At 34.6% G+C, this 23,179-nt stretch overlaps 1 protein-coding gene across 3 annotated transcripts in view; it reads left to right on the forward strand.

Annotated features, from left to right (window-relative positions):
• cdk14 (cyclin dependent kinase 14) overlaps positions 1-23,179 on the forward strand; it is a 226,228-nt gene that overhangs the window by 196,289 nt on the left and 6,760 nt on the right. Inside the window, exon 15 of one of the 3 annotated variants that reach the window (XM_058747723.1) lies at positions 14,285-14,685. The exons of the other annotated variants lie outside the window; for them this stretch is intronic. The gene's annotated coding sequence lies outside the window, so the exon portion shown is untranslated. Of the gene's footprint in view, positions 1-14,284; positions 14,686-23,179 lie in introns of those variants that run through there. 3 annotated transcript variants of the gene reach the window in all.

A 23,179-nucleotide genomic window follows, 5' to 3' on the forward strand; every position in this document is an offset into this window, starting at 1 on the left:
GATTTTATCCGTTTGAGTTTGATTGGATGATGTAAATGAGCTGTTATTTTATTGGTGCTTCTGGACTCTGAATCAAGAGTTTGGATCAGAGACTCCCTCGAGCGAGTGTTAAAGTGATTTATCCAGAGATTGACCTCAGCGCAGTGAAAACGCTTCAGTAACAGAGCGGCCATTAAAGGAAAAACACGAATGATTTATCATGAGAAAGCTCTCTCAACTCACTTTGGGCATTTAGATTGCTGTTTTATGCTGCACACTAACATGCGATCAAAATAATGAAAGCTTCTTTCTGCTTTTCAACAACACATAATGTAGGGCTTAGCAATCAAATCGAAAATTCACCATGTATTTGTTATTTATTTTTGCTGGTAAATAAAATTAAGTAATTGCACAAAAATGCATTTTTTTTAAATGTGATATTTATTTGTCAGACTTTTTTTTGCATAATAAATATACTAAATAAATACCGAATCAATTGACATTTAAAAAAATAAATATTTAAATATGAAAGAATTAGTGCTGTCAAACGATTAATCGTGATTACTCGCATCAAAAATAAAAGTTTTTGTTTAAATAATGTGTGTGTACTATGTATATTTATGTATATATAAATACACACACACAGTATATATTTAAGAAAAATGTTATGTTTATATATAATATAAATTATATGAATTATAAATTATTATAAATATATATATTTATATATATACACGTAAATATTTTGAAAATATATACTGTATGTGTGTGTATTTATATATGCATAATAAATATACACAGTACACACACATTATGTAAACAAAAACGTAAATTTGGATGCAATTAATCATTTGACAGCACTAGAAAGAGTATATAAATATGAAATTAATATATAAAATATATACAATTTGTTTTATAAGTAAATAATAAATACATAAGATAAAATAAATATACATTTAATTTAATCAAATATTTAAAACACAATAAAAGCATATATATATATATATATATATATATATATATATATATATATATACAGTATATATACATATATATTTTTGTGTTTTAAATATATAAGGGTTTTAAACAAATATATATATATATATATATATATATATATATATATATATATATATATATATATATATATAATAAAACATTTATTTTATACTGTATGTATTTTATATTTTTTAAATATGTATAATATATATTGTTGCAGTGTAATATATGCTATATACAGTATGTTGCTATATTACACTGCTGTTCAGCACCAGTTTTTCTCTCATTATTTCTTTTCTCTCTGTCCGTACGCTGCTCCTCCTCGCGCTCTGTGCTTTTCTCCAGTGAGTGTGCAGCGGTGTGTGATTGGCAGGTGAAGGAATTCGATCTGATGAGCCGTTCTCGGTTTCTGAGGGTCAGAAAGCCAGTTAGCTGGATTCAATGGAGGGAAAGAAGACAATCACACGAGGAAGAGAAGCAGGAGAGATGTGTGTGTGTGTGTGTGTGTGTGTGTGTGTGTGTGTGTGTGTGTGGGAGGGGTGTTTCCCGCAGGCAGGTGTTTCCCTCTCACACACACACACACACACACAGAGGAGCTGCGCTGCTTGATTTCATCTGTAATTTGTTGGTCACCAGAGGCACTAATGATATGCATGGAGGAGGATGGGGGCGGAGCTCTGAATGACTCATTAGCATAAGCTCCTTTCACTCCTCAGCCTCCGGTGTCAGTGTGTGTTTCTCTGTTTCCCAGCCTAGAAGAACAGCTTGATAACATGAACCAAAAATGTGGTGATTTATCAGTCCTGATGCCGATTTACAGTTTACTATGGTAAAATCACTGTAACATACAGCCACAGGTGACTTTGTGATTATACTCAGTGACAAACACCAGGGAGCATAAACTAAAACCACAAAAATGTCATTACTTGAAATAAAATAATGTGTGTGTGTGTGTAAACCTTTTAAAAAAAATTATTTTATCTAAAATGATTTTATATTTGTCACGTACGCTGCCGGAAGGAATCGCTGGAGACGTCGAATAGCAGAAACAGTCTTTATTATAATCCACAACACAATGTAATCCACACTGGGGACGATAAAGACCCAACAGACAGCACAGACCTTGACTTAAATACATGGGGTAACGAGCTTAATTACGAGACACACCTGGATGACATGAACACAATCAGACAAGGGAAGAAACTGGGTCACAACAAACACAGTCCAGGGGCGTGACAATATTTTTGTTTAGTTGAAGTATTAAATTAACTACAACTGAATAAACTAAAATTAAAAACTAAAACTTAATAATAAGCTATATAGATTTTAAAAAACTAATAAAAATGACAAAAACACATCAAAATGACTAAAACTGCTATTAAAAATAAATAGAAAACAGAAAATATAAAAATAAAATCCAATTGAAAATATTACACACACACACACATATATATATATATATATATATATATATATATATAATTTTATTACAAATTAAAATACTATATGTACAAATATTGTAGATGTATATCCATATGTACATATGAAGAGCTTATTTGCAAAAACAGATAACTCCGGGGGGGTTTTTTAATTTTCAAAAATCATGTTTTTATTGTTTTGTTAGCTGTATTTTTTTATTTTTTACCTAATCAAAATAACCCAACTGCAGTTTGATTGAGATTAATTGGAATGCACAATGTTTTGTTTTCGCAAATTAACTCTTCATATATACATCCATTAAATTTAATTTATTACAAAGAAATAAAAACATTATGTATATAAAATACGTAAAAATTACTAAATGTAAAAAAAAAATTATACTTAGAAATAAAATTATTGGAAAAAAACCTCTCTTTCTATATATAAGCAGTGCTGTTTGATTGCATTGCACTGGAAAACCATAATCAGATGCTTGTATAAAGTATCTGTTTGCTCTAACGTGTGTGTGTGTGTGTGTGTGTGTGTGTGTTCAGATGGCAGGCGCAGTTGTGCATGCGTCCCAGGCAGATGGTGAAATCTCTGAGCTACAACCAAACTGGAGCAGCTTTAAAAAGAGCTGTGTGATTATTCCCTGGTTTTATTTATGCAACTGCAAACGAGCGTCCCAAAAAAATCACTCCTCTGCTAGGCTGGATGGATGGAGTTTCTCTTCTGTAATTACAGCTCTGAATTGGTGTGTGAGAGTCTGCTGGGAAAGACGTCGCAAGCGTTTCGATCAGGCGCTAAATGTCACCACATCTTGGCGGCCGCTTCTCAATTATAATGCATTGCGCTTACGGATAAAAGTGTTTTGTGGATGAGGAGGCAGGCGACAGCGGCGGCGTGCGACATGAAAACGAAGGCCCACACGCTCGCGCTCTCTATCCTGACATATGGGCTTCTCTAATGAGCTTCTCGAAGCTCCTCCGAGTAGAGCCGCGTGTCTTCTGAGCGCCAGCCGCCCGGTCAGACTCGCTCGCTCCTCGCCGCTCCTCTCCGAGATCCAGCTGGAGCTCAGTCATTAGAAGTTTGAGTGTGTGTATCGCAGAAAGATGAAGATTTGTTTACGCTCCTTTCAGATCTCAACAAGTTGATGCTCTAGAAAAGTTTATGTTGAGGGATTCATTCCTGATATTGAGGTGAAGATGCTTGAATTTTTATGTAAACTTATGAAATAGGTTAAACGAGTCTATGGGACTATGGCAGCTGCCATAGATAGATAGATAGATAGATAATTTGGCCGTTTCATCTGAGAAAAACTACCATAATATCATATCTACACACAAACAAAACTCTGCATGACAACCCATCAAAACAAAAGTTTGGTTTAACTTGAAGAAATTGTGACAGAAATATATTGCTATTGTACAGTCTTACTACTAATACTGCTGCTCCTTTTTTTATTAAAACTTTATTTTTAAGTAATAATCTCACACTTTCTTCCATGTTTTAATTTGAACTGTAAACCTCTGTTGTGCAGCCCTTTGTTTGCCAAAAATAAATAAAACAAAGCACAAAATAAATAAGAATGAAACAGTTTGTTTAGTTTTCATTTGATTCAAAGATAAAATAAATAATTTGATCATTAAATTGTAATTAAACCATTAAAATGGAATCCAGAAAAATTTAAAGGGAACGAACCAAATTTGTTAAAGAATAAAATAAAAATAATGTATTTCATAGAACCCTAAAAATATTTCAGTGAACTATCCTCATACATTCTCAACAATATAGTCTATATTTTTTTTACACCTTTCTCATTTTTACTAATTCAAGCTGTGTGTGTGTGTGTGTGTGTGTCAGATGCTCAGGTGGTTCTGTTACAGCAGTGTGTTTGTCAGACAGGCGGAGGGTAATTATCGAGCCGTACAGACGAGCGCTCAGATCGCGTGTCAAACCGCAGCGCTGCAGCTTCACTCACACACGCAAACTTTCCCAAACCCAAACAAAACAAGCACACTCTAGAAGTTTGATGATGTTGTGCTGGTTTTATCCGTGTCTACACAGCGACGCGTCAGAGTTAACAGCAGCGCTGCGGGATGAGAATCATGACAGATAACAGGTGATTATCACACACATCAGCTGCTGATGGAGACACAGACACCAGTGTGTGTGTGTGTGTAGTGAACTGAAACACGAGTCTGACATTTGTCTGTCTGTCTGTCGTTCTATCTGTCTATTGTTTGTTTGTACGTTTTTGTTTGTTTGTTCGTTCCATCTTATTTTTGTTTGTTCCATTGTTCTATCTATTGTAGGGCTGCAACAACGAATCGATTAAATCGATAACTAAAAGAGTTGGCAACTAATTTCATAATTGATTCGTTGTGTCGCACGATGCGGAGACGTTTGATTATTTAAAAAAAAAAAAAACTTTAGTTGAGCGCGGAGCGGACTGTCTCTCTCGCGCACTGATGCTAGCAGAGTTCGGCGCCTCGTAGACAGGGCGGAGCAAAAATTTAAAAACGAGCGGAGGTAGAGGAAAGATACATGGCGGAGGCAGAGAAATCAGTGCGACCCAAGTCATCCAAGGTGTGGGAGCATTTCACACTAAATAAACAGAAAAAGTGTGTTAACTGCAAAATATGCAAAAGCGACATGGCACGGGAGCACCACGGCAATGATCCAGCACCTGAAACGCAAACATGTTGGAGTCTTTGATGTTTTGAAGTGAGAAACGTAATGTCCCTGGTGCTGGTGTTTACTCGTTATCCAGCTTGACAAGCATGACAAGTTAGCGTTAGCTCGTTAATAACAGTAGTGAAGCAGGGGTGGTTACTTTGCACTTTGCATTGCAAGACTAAAGACACGTTTTATTCACTCGCCTTTTTTGGACCATTCATTTTTCAATCTGTTGTCATGTATAGCTACACTGCAATAAAAGCTTTTCTTACTTTGTAATTTTGTCTCGTTTACAGTCCAAATATCTAAAAAATCTTAAATCAAGATTACTAGACAAGAAAAATGGCATGAGAAAATTAAGTGATGCTTAAAACTTCTGTTTGAGATTATATATCATTAAGATTATTTTTCTTACCCCATCCCTTAATTTTGAGGTGTTTTTTCAGAAAACAAGACATCATTTCTTATGCTATTTCACGTGTCTAGTAAATGTATCTTGATTTAAGATTTTTTAGATATTTGGACTGAAAACAGGACAAAACTACTAAGTCAAGAAAAGCATTTTTTGCAGTGTATATTCTGTGCTTTGTCCCCTATAGGTTATTATTGACAAATATATTTGTGTGTGTTGTACTTTTTAATTTAATTTTAAAGTTCTTTTATAGCACTTGGTCATCTTAAGCTGTGTTTAAATGTGGTGTATAAATGAACCTTACTACAATGATGGTAATAATTTAATGAATAAGCTTCAAGTGAACTTGAGAGAGAGCGTGTGTGTGTGTGTGTGTGTGTGTGTGTGTGTGTGTGTGTGTGTGTCAGTGTGTGCGTCTGCAGTGTAGTGTAGAGAATAAGTTCTGACATTCAAACAAATCCTGTTAAATTTTAAATTTGTATTGTTCTTTATTTTTTATAAATTGTTTATTGTTCTGGCAGCTCAGGTGGCACTTTTTATTTTATTTATATAAAAAAAAAGTCTATATATTTGGCAGATGTAAAGCATACACGTTAGTCCATTTTTATTTTATTTTATTATTATTATTATTATTATTATTATAACAGCTCAGGGATGTTCAAGGAGCAACACTTTCTAAAGATTTTAGTTCTGTTTTTGAATAAAAGGTTGGAAATGAATGCTTTTCTTTTTTTAATCCGATTAATCGAAAAAATAATCGACAGATTAATCGATTATTAAAATAATCGTTAGTTGCAGCCCAAATCTATTGCATCATCCTATCTATCTATGTATCTTTTGTTCATTCTTTTGTTGGTTTGATTGGTCTATCTATTGTTAGTTGTTAATTTGGTCATTCGTTCTATCATACTGTCTATATCTAACGTTCATTTGTTTGTTAGTTCAATCGTTCTGTTTGTCTTTTGTTTGTTCTATTGTTCCATCATTCTTTTTATGTTAGTTCGTTAATTCATTCTGTCTGATGTTCGTTCATTTGTTCATTCTGTCAACATGTCTATCTCTCTTTCTGTCTATCATTACATATAAAATAACGTAAATCTATACTAACTATATCTGCTACATTTCACTATAAACCGCTAGCGTTCATCTGTTGATGTTGATGTGTTTCATAGGAATGCTGTATTGTATGAAGCATGTTTTTGTGTTTCTGCGGCGCGGTGGGTTTTTAGTGGTTCGGTGGGATCAGCTTCACTCTCGCTCAGGGAGTTTCTTTATCAGGATCACGCAGGACAGGAAGGTAAAGCAGAATGAGAAAACACTTTCTGACAGCTGCGCCGTGAGGCTCTCAGAGCGTTCCTGACTCACACACACACACACACAGCTTCAGTAATTGTGTGAATACAGACTGTAGTAAAAGCATATTAGTCTCTCTTCATGAGGCTGAATGGGTCGGCTGGAATCCATTAGACTGAATCCAGAGGTTTAGAGATTATTCACCTCCACTATCCACCTCAGTGTCTAAAAATACTGCAGTGTCGCTCTGTCCCAATACCTAGTGAGCTGCCTACATAGACAGCATGTCGAGTTCTCATAGTTCAGCTCCACGTCAAGGGGTTCAAGAAATTATGCTGCCTTGTAAGACACCCTATTTTTGCCAAATTCTAAGGTAGCATCCCATTCATCCTCTATAGATAATGCAATCCCACAATGCATTGTGATGATCTCGGGTATAGAAAATAAGGCAAAGCAAGTATATGTATGTGTGTGTGTGTGTGTGTGTGTGTGTGTATATATACATATATGCTGTATGTATACATGTATATGTATATAAAATCATCATGAGGTAAATAAAAAAAAAATACAATAAAAAGTAAGCAGTACAAAGTGAAGAACAGAATAAATTAGTTAAAATGAATTTTAAAAAATAATAATCCAAGATGGTAGATAAAATGAGAGAAAATTAATTATGAATTCAATACAAATAGTTTCATATTTAATTTAATTTTAAAGTGTTGTATATTAATTTATATCATCATTTCACAAACATTTTTGGGGAGGGGTTCTTTTAATTTATTCAAATTAATTAAATAATTAATTAAGGGAATACTTAAGGAAATTAAGAAAAAGAACAGTAAAAGAAATAGAATCAATTTAAACTATTTGCAAATGTTTTATCTTAAAATTTGCACGAATTCACTCTTAATCTTATGCTTAGTTTGTTGAAAACGAATTGTTAATGTTTATTTTAACTATGAATTGCCTAATGAGGCTATATTTTCAATTAAAAATGAAGTTTTGACAAAAAAGTTAGTTTTAATCACTGAATATCACTCTCAGCTGTTTAACATTTATATTGTGAAAAAAGTTGTCAAATATTAAATATTGATCTACTTGTTTTTAATCACAACTCACTTTTAATCAAATGGTAAAGTCTGTTGCCTTTGATTCGATTAACCAACTCAATCATTTAAAGCTTTAAAATCAAAAGAATATCATGTTATCATATATCTGATTATTCATGTTAATCTTGAGCTTGTGAGTGGAAAAGTACTCTCACAAATCCCGTTGAGAAAATGTCTGAATCATATTTCACCTCAAAAAATGATGCAAATACAGAAAGTCGGAAAGGTGAAATGTGACTCCAGCCGTCTGGCTGCTTCATTCTGTTCTCTAGCAGGGAGTCGGACTCCCATGGACTCGGTTCGCGCTCATTTAGTTGTGTTTATTGTCAGTAATGGTGCACCAGCAGTGCAGCACAAACGCCGCTCGCTGATTGTGTTTTAATCGAAGGCTTTTCTCGCTGCACGTACAGACAGCAGATATCAGCTCTTCGGGGTTTTATCTCTCCTGATGAACGCTGGGAAGATTCTGAAGGAATGAATGCATTATTCATGCAGCTGGATAAGCTTTAATTAACAGTGCTGCTTGGCATTGTGTAGGGAATGAATGTGTGTTTTTCCTGGCCTGTCGCCGCCTCGTTCACTCGCAGCACGCTTGACTTATCAAAGGCCGTGGCTCCGCCCACTCGCGCAGCGTTTGCATAATGCCAGCGCCGCGGGGATGCAATTAAACGCAGGGATCTCCTCACTTACAGATGCAATATTTGCTCTTTCTGTGATTCCCGTCGGGACGCTGATGGCGTTACGCTCTTCTGACCCGTGTTAACACTGTCTTCTCTCTCACTGACTGACCTCTGTTCAATTTGTTTCGCCGTCTGATGTGAATAATTGATCTGCTCTTCAGATTCTGATCTTATTTTTGCTATGTGATGCTGGGAAACATGAAATATTGACCTGCTCTGCTCTGGACAGAGAGACTAGATCCTGAGGATGCGTGATGCATGAGAATAAAGCTGCAGGCGTGTGAAATCAAAGCACATACGTGATTTAAACACACAGACGGATGGTCGTGAATTAACTCGGCGTGCTGGTTCTGCGGTGCACTGATTTCATGCCTGGTTTCTGGGTATCAAGGTGTGTATGTTTGCATTTATATAAGGCTCATCTGGACTTCAGCTTTCAAACTTTATAAGTTAAACACACTCCAGTCAGTCTGAAGCATTACGACACGCTCTCTCATTAAAAACAGCTGAGCGTCATTGAACTGAAAGCACATTTATAGACACTTTAAACTCATTCAGTGCACTTCAGCTGCGTGTCCCGCCCACAGTTTCCTCTGATTGGTCTGTTGTATTGAATTGACAGGGCAGAATTGATTGACAGGGGCAAAGTTGCCCAATTGGCGAATTCAATTCAAATTCAAATGAATTAATTGGAAAAGGAGACAATTATTAAATTCTGAAAATTCATGCTCAGTCTGTGCAGTTTAATTTTGTTATTTGTTTGTTTGTTTGTTATATCCAAGTGCAGCAGGCCATTCAATTAATTCGAATTTAATTTCGGTCTGCTGCACTTAGATATAAAAAATACATAAATAAAAATAGCGCAGACTGAGCATGAATTTTCAGAATAGAATAATCGTCTCCTTTTCAAATGAATTAATTTGAGAATCAAAACAGGTGATATATTCTATACACATATGGTAGATAGATAGACAGACATTGTTTATATATAAACATCTAAAATTATATATATTTATTCATTCAGTTATCTATCTGTTGTTTGTTTTATTGTTTGTCCTATATATTGTCCGTTTGATCTATCTTTTGTGTCTTCGTCCTTTGTATCTTTCTTCCAGTCTATAGTTTGTTTGTTTGTTCATTTTATTTATCATTCGTTTTATTTTTGTTCTATTCATTCTGTATATAGTTTATTCTATCTATTGGTTGTTCGTTCTATCATCTGTTCATTCTATCTGTTGTTCATCCTATATATTGTTTATTCATTCGTTCAATCTAATGTTCGTTCATTCATTTAAAAAATCTATAGTTTGTTTGTTCAATCTACCATTCATTTGATCTATTGTTCTTTTTATCATTCATTCTATTATTCATTTGCTTGTTCTATCACTTATTCTATATATTATATATATTATTGTATATCTATATATTGTTTGTTCTATCTATCCACCATTCATTCTATCATTTGTTCTATCTATTCGTCTGTTTGTTCTATCGTTCATCCTATACATATATTTGTTTTTTTTGTTGTTCATCCTATCTATCTATCATTTATTATGTTTATTTTTGGCAAACAAAGGGCTGCACAACAGAGGTTAACAGTTCAAATTAAAACATGGAAGAAAGTTTGTGATTATTACTAGAAAATAAAGTTTTAATAAAAAATAGTAGTAGCAGCAGTAAGACATTCTACTGTACAATAGTAATGTATTTGTCACAATTTCTTCAAGTTAAACCAAACTTTTATTTTGATGGGTTGCCATGCAGAGTTTTGTTTGTGTGTAGATATGATATGATGGTAGTTTTTCTCAAATGAAACGGCCAAATGCTTATGGAGTGACTCTCAGATCTTCTATAAATTGTTCTGTCAATGTTTCATATCTATCTTCCATTTATTCTCTCTGTCTCGCATTCTATCTCTCTATCATATCGTTCATTCATTCTATCTATCCTCTCATCTGTCAACAGAAGTCAAATTAAGGTCCTTATGACACTGCTGTCTGTTACAGAGGCATTAACACTCCTCCAGAAATATCCTGAATCTGCATCTCACAGAAAATCGACTACAGATGCAGAAAACGTGCCTGAAATATGAATATTCTTCGCAGGACTCCAGCTTCTCTGAGCTCCCTAAACGCTGAAGCCGTATCGCTGCAGAATAAATCAAATGCGTTACAGTGTGTCAGATTGTAAATATATGTAAATATGCAACAAATTTCCCAAGCAGATTTCCTCCTTTCCGACTCCTCCCTCATTTTTATTCATGACCTGTAATTCATTAAACTGTGCGCATCGTTAAGCACACACAAAATAGGCTAATTAATACACTTGACAATAAGCCGGTGCAGCATGGGGTCGGTGCTGAACTACATTTTCATCACTAGAGCTCTGAGAGACTCTGACACACAAAACAACAGCCAGACTTACTTTGACTTTTTACTTATTTTTGCTACATTTTAAAAGAGTTCAAACTTATCACAACATGCTGATTTAAAACAATTGAAGACAAAGGTACCTGACGTTGTTTATGAGTGGATGCACTACTCATCCCATGATGCACTGCAAATGATGCACTCAAAACATAATGCCATCATGACATTTCCAGGCATCTGAGAGCTGATTCTCACCGATTCAGATCCATCGAGCTGCTGCGCGACCATCTGCGGTGTGTGTGTGTGTTTGTGTGTCCATATCAGGTCTGGATTACTCGCTTCTGCCACGCTTCATTTACCCAGCTCATGCCCCATTAGTCAGAGCCCAGAATGCTCTGCACACACATATGGCTCAGGGTTCAATTAACGGCTGATTATGCAAAGGAGCGCTGCAGTTTCTCCCTGTAATTTCCATCTATTAATTCATCCTTCAGCTGAAATGTGATCTGTCTGCCTCACATACAGGACTGTAGCATGGGGCTAGCACAGTGTTAGCGTAGCCTCAGTCTAAAGACAACAAGAAATCAATATTGACAAATGAGTGAATCTTGTCTCTGACATTTACTTTTTAATGTAACATGCAATATTTACCTTTTTGAATTGATGTTTAGGGTATTTTTTTATGTGATGCAGTATTTTTTTGTGTGATGAAGCAATAATTTGTGTGTTTTTATTTTTTATTTATTTATATATATAATTATTTGTTTTATTTATTGTTTTTAAGTATATTTTAATTAAAAATATATTTTATTAATCTTATATATATAATCTTATATCTTGCATTAATCTTTTAGTCATATATATAAAAGATAAAATAGACATATATTTGTAAATCTAAAATATGTGTGAAATTATGCAACAAAATCACTATTATTTTTGAATTTAGTATATTTTTATAGTTTTAAATAAAAATATATTATGTAAAGATATTATGTATGTCAAAATATAATTAGAAATATATTAAAAATAATAAAAATACAACAAACTCTTATATATATTGTATTTTTATCATTTATACAGTACAGTATGATATATTTAAAGAATTGTACAATCTAAAAATCCAACAAAATCACATTAGTTAATTAAATTCGTTAAAATAAATTGATTTTAATCTATGAAATCAAATCAAATGCAGTAGTAGCTGACTCTGGAGGCTTTTTTTTTTTTAGCCCCATCGCCTTTATTTATAGTCACATTTATGTAATTTTTCATCCCTGAGCGCTGAATCATTTCTGACCCAGGACCAAATGCTGTTTGTAGTATCTTTAGATCAGCTGTACTCTGTACAAATGTCCTCTGACAGCAGTTTTAATGTCTCTAACCTGTTTATCTTGTTGATGGAATGACCTTTGGTTTTATCTGGCGACGTCTTTGTTTAGTTTAGTTGTGTGTGAGTCTCTGATATCATCACAGTGACAGCGCTCCTGAAATAGAACAGCATCTTCTGCTTCATTTCCTAACGAAATTCAACCGTTTAGGAAACAATAAGTGCTCTTCAGTCGCATTCCTGCTTCGGTTTGTAGTTCTAATCGTGTCTTTTTCAAGCATTCCTTCCGTTCTAGTTGGTTAAGTTGCATCGAACGGCCAAACGATCCTCATAAGTCGAATGCCAGCTCTCTTTCTGGCTCTGCTTTTTTGTGTTTTGCGGTCAGGCGTCTCTGTTTCCCTCCCCAGCAGACGGCCCGTCGTTTCCACTAATGAAGTGACACCACACTGCCCACAAACATGCAGCCGCGCTTTAAGCCAAGCCTTAATCATACGCTTGAGAGAAAGATTCCAGAGGCCGGAGAACAAGCATGCATTCGCGGAAACCCAGAGGAAGGCGTTGGTTGCGAGACGAGAGATTGACCGCTGTGTTTGTAGTCTTTCTGATAAGTAAAACATGCGCTTGTGCTTTTACATGTGTGTGTTTTACAGTTTCAGTCTTCTGTTTCTGAATGTGAGAATTGAGGTCTATAAAGTTAGGTTATCGATTTCATGCTTTTTCTACAAAGCTGTAGGTTCGATTCCCACTGTATGCATGAAATAATCAAATGTATATAGCTTGAATTCATTGTAAGTCACTTTGCATAAAAGCATCTGCCAAATGCATAAATGCAAATGCAGATGTAATTGAAAGAACGTCAGACTTTCAGCATTATTTCAAGAAAAGTGAACACATTTGTTCTCAAATTACATATTTAACTGAGCCATTTGAGCTTGACTTTGCAGTCAGCATTTGCAACCGTTTTTACCTCAGAAGTAATGCACTTCAGAACTAGGAGAGTTTTGGATAATATTAGCATAAATTATCGCTTAATGCAGGGATAAAGGACTGGACACGCTATGATTACTTATTATCAAATAAAAAATTAATTTAGAACATAAATACTAGATCTACTTAACCCTGTAAAGCCTTACATGTATATATTTGTATTCATATAATTTATATATAAATATTTTTATTATATAAACATGACACTTTTTTCTTAAATGTATACATGCATGTGTGTGTATTTATATATACATAATAAATATAAACAGTACACTGTGAACCTGGACCACAAAACCAGTTTTAAGTCGCTGGGGTATATTTGTAGCAATAGCCAAAAATACATTGTATGGGTCAAAATGATACATTTTTCTTTTATGCCAAAAATCATTAGGATATTAAGTAAAGATCATGTTCCATGAAGATATTTAGTGAATTTCCTACCGTAAATATATTAAAACTTCATTTTTGATTAGTAATATGCATTGCTAAGAACTTCATTTGGACAACTTTAAAGGTGATTTTCTCAGTATTTTGATATTTCTGCACCTTCAGATTCCAGATTTTCAAATAGTTGTATCTCGGCCAAATATTGTCCGATCCTAACAAACCATACATCAATGGAAAGATTATTTATTCATTTTCTGATTATGTAGAAATCTCAATTTCGAAAAATTGACACTTATGACTGGTTTTGTTGTCCAGGGTCACATATGTTAGGTAAACAAAAACTTTTATTTTGGATGCGATTAATCGCGATTAATCATTTGACAGCACTAATTATAATGTAATCAAAAATAAATCATTATTGCTGTTCTATGGAATCAGTGGAAGTTATTTTAATGCATTTGCACCAAGAAATGTTTTATGCTGATATTGTGCTAAACTCCACTTGATAGATTATGAAAGATAATGCACACGAGCATGTTTCTGTAGAATGACGTGCACAGATGATCAGGAGTGTGTGTTAAAGAAGCAGCAGGTCGTCAGGGTTGTTGTCTCAGACTTAGCCCGTCTTTGTGTTTGACTGACAGGCGGCTGTTTGATGTAGAATCCAGGAGAGACGCCCGAGGCTGGGCTGAGCATCAGGTCCTGCAGCCGCATTGATCTGCTTCAGTCGGGCGTCTCTGACCGGAACGACCGTGTGTTTGTTTGCCATGCGGCTGAGGGGCGTTTCTGACGGATAAACGGAGGCTGGAGGGAATGTACAGAACTCGTCTACAGGCCTCGCAATCAATCGATCAAACCGTCCCGAGTCAACAAAGCAAACGCATCTTTCAGCCTGAGTCTGTGGACTCGTAGTCTTTTTATTTCAGATGTTATTTCTGAATGTTATTTCTATTAGCTTTAAAACTTTACTTCAGACCTATGTGCCTCTGCTTTATGTGAACATTGCTTTATTGCTCATCCCAAAGAGACTTTTACATTAACTGTTCCCTCCTGCCCAACTCAATCCCAGCAGCTGAATCCTTAGCCATCTTCAAGAATCAGCTAAAAACACATCTCTTTCATCTTTATTTGACCTTCTAACTCTAACACTCTATTCTAATTCTATTCTTTAAAAAAAAAAGGCCCTTTTAGACTTGCACTCTATTCATTTACTAACTGCTTGTTTTTTTTTGTTTGTTTTTTTTGTTTTTTTGTTTTGTTTTTCAGTTAACATTTATTTATTTCAAGTAACAGATTTTTTACTTGAATTGGTTTTGTTTTTAGTTTTAGTTAACTATAATAACCCTGGATCCTACAGCAATTTCTTTTTTACGTGTAAAGCAACATGAACACACATCTTGATGTTTTGAATAAACGAGGTTTGTGGTTAATAGATGCCACCATATTTGATGTTTTGATCAATGTTTTGGTTTGATTTAAGGGAATAAAGCTTTAAATTTAGCTTCAGAATGGGGCTTGAACATTTTAGGTCCCATTGATTTTATAATACGGACAGCTGAAACATTGTTTGTTTTCTGCAGACGAAAGAAAGTCATACAGGTTTGGAACAATTTAAGACTTGTGAATTAAATGATGAAGGACCTTTCATTTTTGGTTGAAATATCCCTTTAAACATCTCTATTTTATTAAGTCTAGGTTGGAAAAGCTTGACAAGCCCTCATTCACCATCCATGTCAAATCATTGGATCCTTTATTATTTCAAAACAGCTGCAGCCTAAATCAAACACAATGGCATTTGAGTCTCATAAAGACTCATAAAGTGCAGTTGTTTTTGGCACGGAATATGCATTTCCAGAGTCAAATATGCACAGATTTCATATGCATTTAATGGTTTTGATACATCAGATATGAGTTCTCATTATTGATCACCCCCCGCTGTGGAACAGCCGTTTCTAGGGTTGCCAGAGCAGCATTAATGATCACCTCCTGCTCTCACCGCGGCTCCAGGAGACCTCAGCGTGTGCTTGACCAAACCACATCCATGTCTAAATATATTAAAGATACAGTTCACCCAAAAACTACAGACCTGTTGTTTACTCATCCTCGGCTCATGGTAAAATGCATCTCAAAAGGACCTTATTTACTGCTAAAGCTCTGAATTGAGATTCAAATCATAGCTCGTTGATGCATCAGTCTTGGTTTGATGTCACTGAGTGCAAAACATCATCATGTGTCAGAACTCAGTGTGACATCTGCTGAATATTTTGGGTGCAATATGAGATTTCAGAGCTTCTGTGAACTTACATTTGTGTCTGTTCATCATAGGTCTTCAGAAGACCTGCAGTGTTGAGTATGAGTCTAATGTTAGGATGCTTTTATGGTGCTTTTCATCCTTTTGGAGCTGAATTATTACTCTAAGAGAAATTTATATTGTTTAAGAGAAATTGTTTTGGCATCCACATAGAAACACACTAGTAATTGCATAGCAACACTCTGGAAACCACCCAAACACACTAGTTACCGCATAGAAACACCCTGGAAACCACCCAAACACACTAGTTACCGCATAGCAACACCCTGGAAACCACCCAAACACAGCAGTAACCGCATAACAACATCCTGGAAACCACCCAAACACACTATCAAAACACACTAGTAACGGCATAGCAACATCCTGGAAACCACCCAAACACAGTAGTAACTGCATAACGACATCCTGGAAACACCCCAAACACGCTATCAAAACACACTAGTAACTGCATAGCAACATCCTGGAAACCACCCAAACACACTATCAAAACACACTAGTAACTGCATAGCAACATCCTGGAAACCACCCAAACACAGTAGTAACTGCATAACGACATCCTGGAAACACCCCAAACACACTATCAAAACACACTAGTAACTGCATAGCAACATCCTGGAAACCACCCAAACACACTATCAAAACACCAAACACACTAGTAACTGCATAGCAACATCCTGGAAACCACCCAAACACACTAGTAACTGCATAGCAACATCCTGGAAACCACCCAAACACACTATCAAAACACCCAAACACACTAGTAATGGCATAGCAACATCCTGGAAACCACCCAAACACAGTAGTAACTGCATAGCAACATCCTGGAAACCACCCAAACACACTATCAAAACACCCAAACACACTAGTAACTGCATAGCAACATCCTGGAAACCACCCAAACACAGTAGTAACTGCTTAACGACATCCTGGAAACACCCCAAACACACTATCAAAACACCAAAACACACTAGTAACTGCATAGCAACATCCTGGAAACCACCAAAACACACTAGTAACTGCATAGCAACATCCTGGAAACCACCCAAACACACTAGTAACTGCATAGCAACACCCTGGAAACCAACCAAACATACTAGCAACCACATAGCAGCGCACTGAAATCACCCTGGCGTTGTGTTGCCAGCTTTTGCTCAGTGTAAAGCTCTGCTGGTGTTTTCCAGCAGCAGCTGTGGCGTTTCGTGTGTTTCGAGTCTTTCTGGCTCTATAGTCTGAGCGGAGATTATGAAGGTCCACTGTGAGCAGCAGCACTGATTGTTCGTAATGGAGACTGTGTATTGTCAGCGGGGCTCATGATGGATGGATCTTTATATCCCTCCGTTACTCCGTCCTGCACGTCATTGGGAATTTCCCAGACTTTGAAGAGGGAACTTTCATAGATCTATAGGCAGCTTTAGTGTTGGGCATGGAAAAAATGATCATGTTTCCCTGCAGAAGCTTTCAGCTGTTTTCACAGCGAGTGCTCTTATAATGTCTGTGTGTCTCTAATGCTTGAGCTGCTGTAGGTTCAAATGCTGTCTTTATTCAGTTCTACTAGTGATTCAAATCATTGTGAATTCTAACAGTGATTCATTTGTGCTTTAGTGTTATTTACTCATAGTATTTCATATTTTGAATTAGCTTTTTTATGTATTTGTTTTTTTGTGTTCTTTTGTCATTTTTATTCTTGTATATATTTCTGTTTAGTTTCAATTTATTTTATTTATTCAATTTTATCTTTAGCAATCATAGTACTTCAACTTCAACTTATTTTATTCCAGTTAGTTGCCAAGGCAGTATTTCTCATTTTCATTTTTAAGTTTAAATTTTTCATCCAATGTTTATATTTTATTTCAGCTCTATTTAGAATTCGTAGCTAAATTATATTATTTGTGATATAGTGGTTTAAAGTATTTATTAATATTTTAAAGTAGTGTTTATTTTTATATTTTCAGTTTTCATTTTAATTTTGTAATTTTATGTGCTTTTGTTACTTTTATTAGTAGTTTTATTAAACTTTTTTTTTTTTTTTTTTTTTTTTAGCTTTAGTAATTGTAGTACTTCTACTTAAACCTATTTTATTCCAATTAGTTGCCAAGGTAGTTTCTAATTTTCGTTTTTTTTTTTTTTTTTTTATGTTCAAGTTTATAATCCAATATTTTTTTTTTTTTTATTTCAGCTTTATATCAATTCACGAAAATCCTAGAATTCATAGCTTGTCGTGAAAATGTTGCGATGCAAAAAAATAGGATTTTCTTCATGCAAAATGTATTTTTGCTGTAGTGATGTTGGAGTGAAATATGGACAGAGATCTTCTTCAGTCAGGTCACACACTTAAGCCATGAGCACCAGGGCCGGCGCTAGCTATAGGCAGAGCAGGCGATTGTCTAGGGCCCCAGGCTTTGAGGAGGGGCCTCCATAACCGTAGCATCCCCTATACGCCAGTCCACCAATCAAGACGGGCAGCAAAATACCGCCTCATTGTTTATTGGATATAGTTGAATTGTCACTCATCTGCAATCAAACCAATTAATGTTGCAGTGTCAAAGCGGTCCCGCCTTCTGAATGTTTTTGCGTAACGAACACATATCTTCAGGTGCTGTGAACCATGCGATGCAAACGGCTTAAGCACGCAAAGGAGTATAGCTCCTAATGCAGGTGTGTGATTTGTCATCATCTATTTTAGAGTGATTGCAATGTATTCTCTGTCGATCAGCGTCGTTTCTGGTCAGATCATTCAGTTTGTATTCAAAGTTACAAAGCAACTTCTATATCTTCTAAATTCTGCTGATGATTCTGCTCCAATATGAATTTAGCCTAGGGCCTCCTGATGTCTAGAACCGGCCCTGATGAGCACTGAGCTAAAACAACTTTCCCATAGTGCATCTGTGTGCGGCTCAGTGGCCAATCACTCTGTGGAATCTGCAGCCTTGAGTTCAGATCTTTTACGCAAGACAAAACAGCAGAAATCAGCCTGCTGTCATTATTTACTCTTCCTGTCAAAAGATGTTTTGAAGAATGTCCGAGTTGCTGTTTAGAATGAAAATTGACAGTGATTTATCTCGTCAAGCTCCAAAAATATCATATCAGTGATCCATACGGCTCACACTCCATAATCTGAAATCATATTTGTGTAAGGAACAGACGTTAATGCAGTTTGACTATGCAGAGCCGAGAATTTTTTCTATATTTTTTTTTTTCCAAAGAAACCCATGTTAACTGCGAAATGGCTTAAAACAAGCTGGTTTTAATTATAGTATAGTATCTATTAATCTTTTGAATTAGCTTTTATTTTTATGCTTTCAGTTGTCATTGTAGTTTAAGTTTTAGTAATGTTATGTGCCATTTACCTTTTTTTTTTTTTTCTTATGCCAATAAATTTTTTACTTCAGTTTTAGTTTTAATCATTTTTATACTTCAAGTTAAACTCATTTATTTCAGTTAGTTACCAAGGCAACATTTCAGGTTTTTTATATTTAAGTTTTTCATCTAATATTTGAATTTTATTTTATTTTACTTTTCAGTAATAATTTGTGTTTTTGTCATTTTTATTAGTTATTGTTTCTTAGTTAATGTATTTTGATTTTATTTCAGTTAGATTTTATTTTTATATTTTCAGTTTTAGTTTGTTTTATTAATTTTTATGTGCTTTTATTTTATTATTTTTATTTTTAACAATTTTTTTCTTTTTCTTTTTTATTTCAGTTTTTGAGTACTTTTAAAAAAAAAATAATTATAATTTAAAATATTTACTTTATTTTGCTGAAGACTGTTTTTAATAGTTTTATTTGAAGTGAGTCCCGTATCGGCCGTGATGAACTGAAGCGCTGCAGCTGGAGGAGAACGTGATGATATTTATTATAGAGTAAATCCTCCCTGCGCTCCATTGACAAGAGCCGTTAATCCTCACACATTTATTATGATGAAGCCAGGACATTTATGTAACGTCTGCTCTGTGCGTGTACAGCTTTATTATGATTGATCCAAAATGAATGTTTAACCCGAGAGCAAGCGCTGCGCTAACTCAAACAACCTGCTCTGAGAAATCACAATCAATTACTCACCATAACATCCATAAACAACTCATAACGACATGAATGTGGGTCTGATCCTCACACATACGGCTTAAATATAGTGCTCTAGTCGTATGAGCAGTGTGAATGTTATTTTGTGTTGAATATGAAAAATATTTCTATGTACGTATAATGTAATTTTATTTCAGTTTTACTTTTAGTAAATTTAGTACTGAAACTTATTTCGGGTAGTTACTAAGACATTTTTAGTGACATTTTGCTGTATTTCTGCTTAAATATATATACAGGGATGCAGTCATTTTTTTTATTTTTTTTTTTAAATAAGTTTAAAGCAAGTTTAAGTTTTTCATTTAATATTTATATTTTATTTCATTTACTTTATTTGAAATTTTTTCAGTTTTCATTTTAATTTTTAGTTTTAGTAATATTTTGTGCTTTTGCCTTTTTTTTTCTTTTTTTTTAGCTTTATTTACTTTTATTTTAGTTAAAATTTAATTTTATTTCAGTTTTAGTTTAATTTTATTTCAAGGCAACATTTCTCATTTATTTATTTATTTAATTTGATTTCAGTTTTAGATTTTTTTTTTTTTACTTTAGTTTTAGTAACTTTGGGTGCTTTTATGATTTATTTTTTAGTTTGTATTTTTTTAAGTATTTATATTTAGCTTTTTTAAAATTTCAGTTTTAAATATATTTTAATTTCAGTTTTTGTTTTAGTCATTTTAGTACTTCAACTTAAACACACTTTATTTCAAGTGCCAAGGCAAAATGTCACATTTTTATTAGTTTAATGTTGATTTTGTTATTTTTGACAGTGTCCATCTCTATTCACTTTCATATTAAAGAAAAGAGCAGCATTAATGTTATTTTATGTTCAACGGGGAGAAAAAGCATTCATATTTTAAACATTAACTATTTTAATTCCTGGAAAAAAGAAATGTTGATATGATTTCAAGTCGCAGGCATAGCCATGTCAACTTCTGGCTCAACCAATCACGTGAGTTTGGGGCGGGACTTTCTGTCTGCCTGGCCAATGACAGTGGACTTTGTGAAACTGATTATTTTTGAGTGGAGCTGAGCAGAACTTGATTTTAACAATCTGTTTAGTTGAAAGGTTTAATCCACTGCCTTCACTATAAAGCTGTCACTAGTGAGGAGCACTTTATTGGCTTTCATAGCAGTGATGGAGGTCATTAAAATGGAAATGAACAGCGCTGACATGCTGGAGTCGCGTCCTGGCCCAAACACAGCATTCCTGCGCATTTAATGACTGGAAACTTTTCAGTGCACTTTAAATCCTCACTTTTAATTAAATTTGCACTTTTAAGAAAATGGAAAGTAATCCAAGTGTGTTCATTAAAGCGATTGGAAATCTTTTCTGAGACGTGCAAACACTCACAGCCGTATTAAAACGTCAGCTCGGAGTGTGTGTGTGTGTGTGTGTGTGCCGTTTAATGGCGGTCTGACGCACTTCATTACACGCTTTGAGACGTGACGAGGCCTGTGTCGGCGGGGGGGGTCAGAGGTCACAGAAGAGGCCCGTCTGCTGGCTCAGGACTATAGGAGCCCTTCACCTCATTGTGTTTGCTAAATCAGTCAGAGACGCTCTTCAACACATCTGACCTTCTCCTGCTCACACCCTAAACGCTCAGATTCACTTTCTCCTCTTGCAGGGATTGGCCAAAGAGCTGATTACATATACTTGACAAATATTAATTGAAGTCTAAACAGAAACTTGATCAACTTTAACATCTTTAAGCTTTAGTGTGTAATTTCTGCCTCACTAGCGCCACCACATGGAATTGCAAAACTTATGGTTTTCAAACATGTTTCCTTAAGATTTACTTTTGAAAAATAGGGGTTTCCTGCATGTCGGTTTTATTGTTTATTTAAAACTAAAACTATTAAAATATTTTTTTTCTCAATTCAAATGAAGCTTAAATAAAATATAAATATTAGGTGAAAAACTTAAACTAAAAAACAAGCAAACAAACAAATAAACTTTGCCTTGGCAACTAACTGCAATAATAAAAAAGTACTGAAATTAAGTTACTAAAACTGAACTAAAAATAAATTAAAGCTAAACAAAAATGTTTGTTAAATAAATAAAAGACAAAAGCACATTAAAAATGACTAAAACTTACACTAAAATCAAAATGAAAATATAACAAAAGCCTTGAAAGAACAGAAATTCAAAATATTAATAAATGCTAATACTAAACAAAAATGCTAAAACGACAATAATATTTTGAAGCAAAATATGCTTCACCGTTTTTAAGTAATGATGATTATTTGGAATATTCAGTTCAGAAAAAAATATTATTTGAATTTCAGCTTTTATTTATTTATCATTATTTTTTTATTATTATATAATTATTATTATTGTCATCATCATCATCATCATCTTTTCACTTAACTTTAATGCCCCAGAAAAAAAAGAAAAAGAAAATCAATTATAGGTTTATTTAACTCGATGTCTATATGAATTGCATTTTTAATGCATTTTTGAATCAGTTAATAAATGTATTAAATGAGCCTCACATCTTTGACCCGAACACAGAAAGAGAAGTGAAGAAGGTCTTTTGAGCAGGATGGGCATGTTTCACTGGTTCAACATTTAATGAATTAGTTTGAGAGTTAAAGGGAATATTCAGTAGATGACCATTTCTGACTGTCTGTCGAGACGAGATGTAACTGAGAAAATACATGTGCTTTGACATTTTACATGAACGTACGCGTAAAAATGTACTGATTAAAAGAATGTTGCAATTTTTTACGATACTCAGCGGTATGAACCTAATGCCTTATCTCTAGTTATTTTAGTCTTCTTTTATTAAAATGTTTTTCCATATCATTTGAAAAAACATTTTTTTAACATAAATATTATAGGCTATATATATCTCTCTCAAGTTGATCATTGATGAATATCTATTTATCGCGCAGCCTTCGGTGGATGTAGTTTTTTGGGTTTGCAGTGGGACGGTGTGTTTCTGAGCTGGTCGATTTCCTCTTTCTCTCTCTCTCTCTCTCTCTCTCTCTCACACACACACACACACACACACACACACACACACACACACTTTGGGCTCTTGATAAAGGCAGCGTCCTTCCATGATCTCTGATTTCTGGCGCACACACTTGCAAATCCTCCAGGAACGGTTTTCCAAAGGCATGGATTGAAATCAAGTGGGGGAAGG

The sequence above is a fragment of the Onychostoma macrolepis genome, chromosome 16 (assembly GCF_012432095.1).
Source record: "Onychostoma macrolepis isolate SWU-2019 chromosome 16, ASM1243209v1, whole genome shotgun sequence".
NCBI lineage: Eukaryota > Metazoa > Chordata > Actinopteri > Cypriniformes > Cyprinidae > Onychostoma > Onychostoma macrolepis.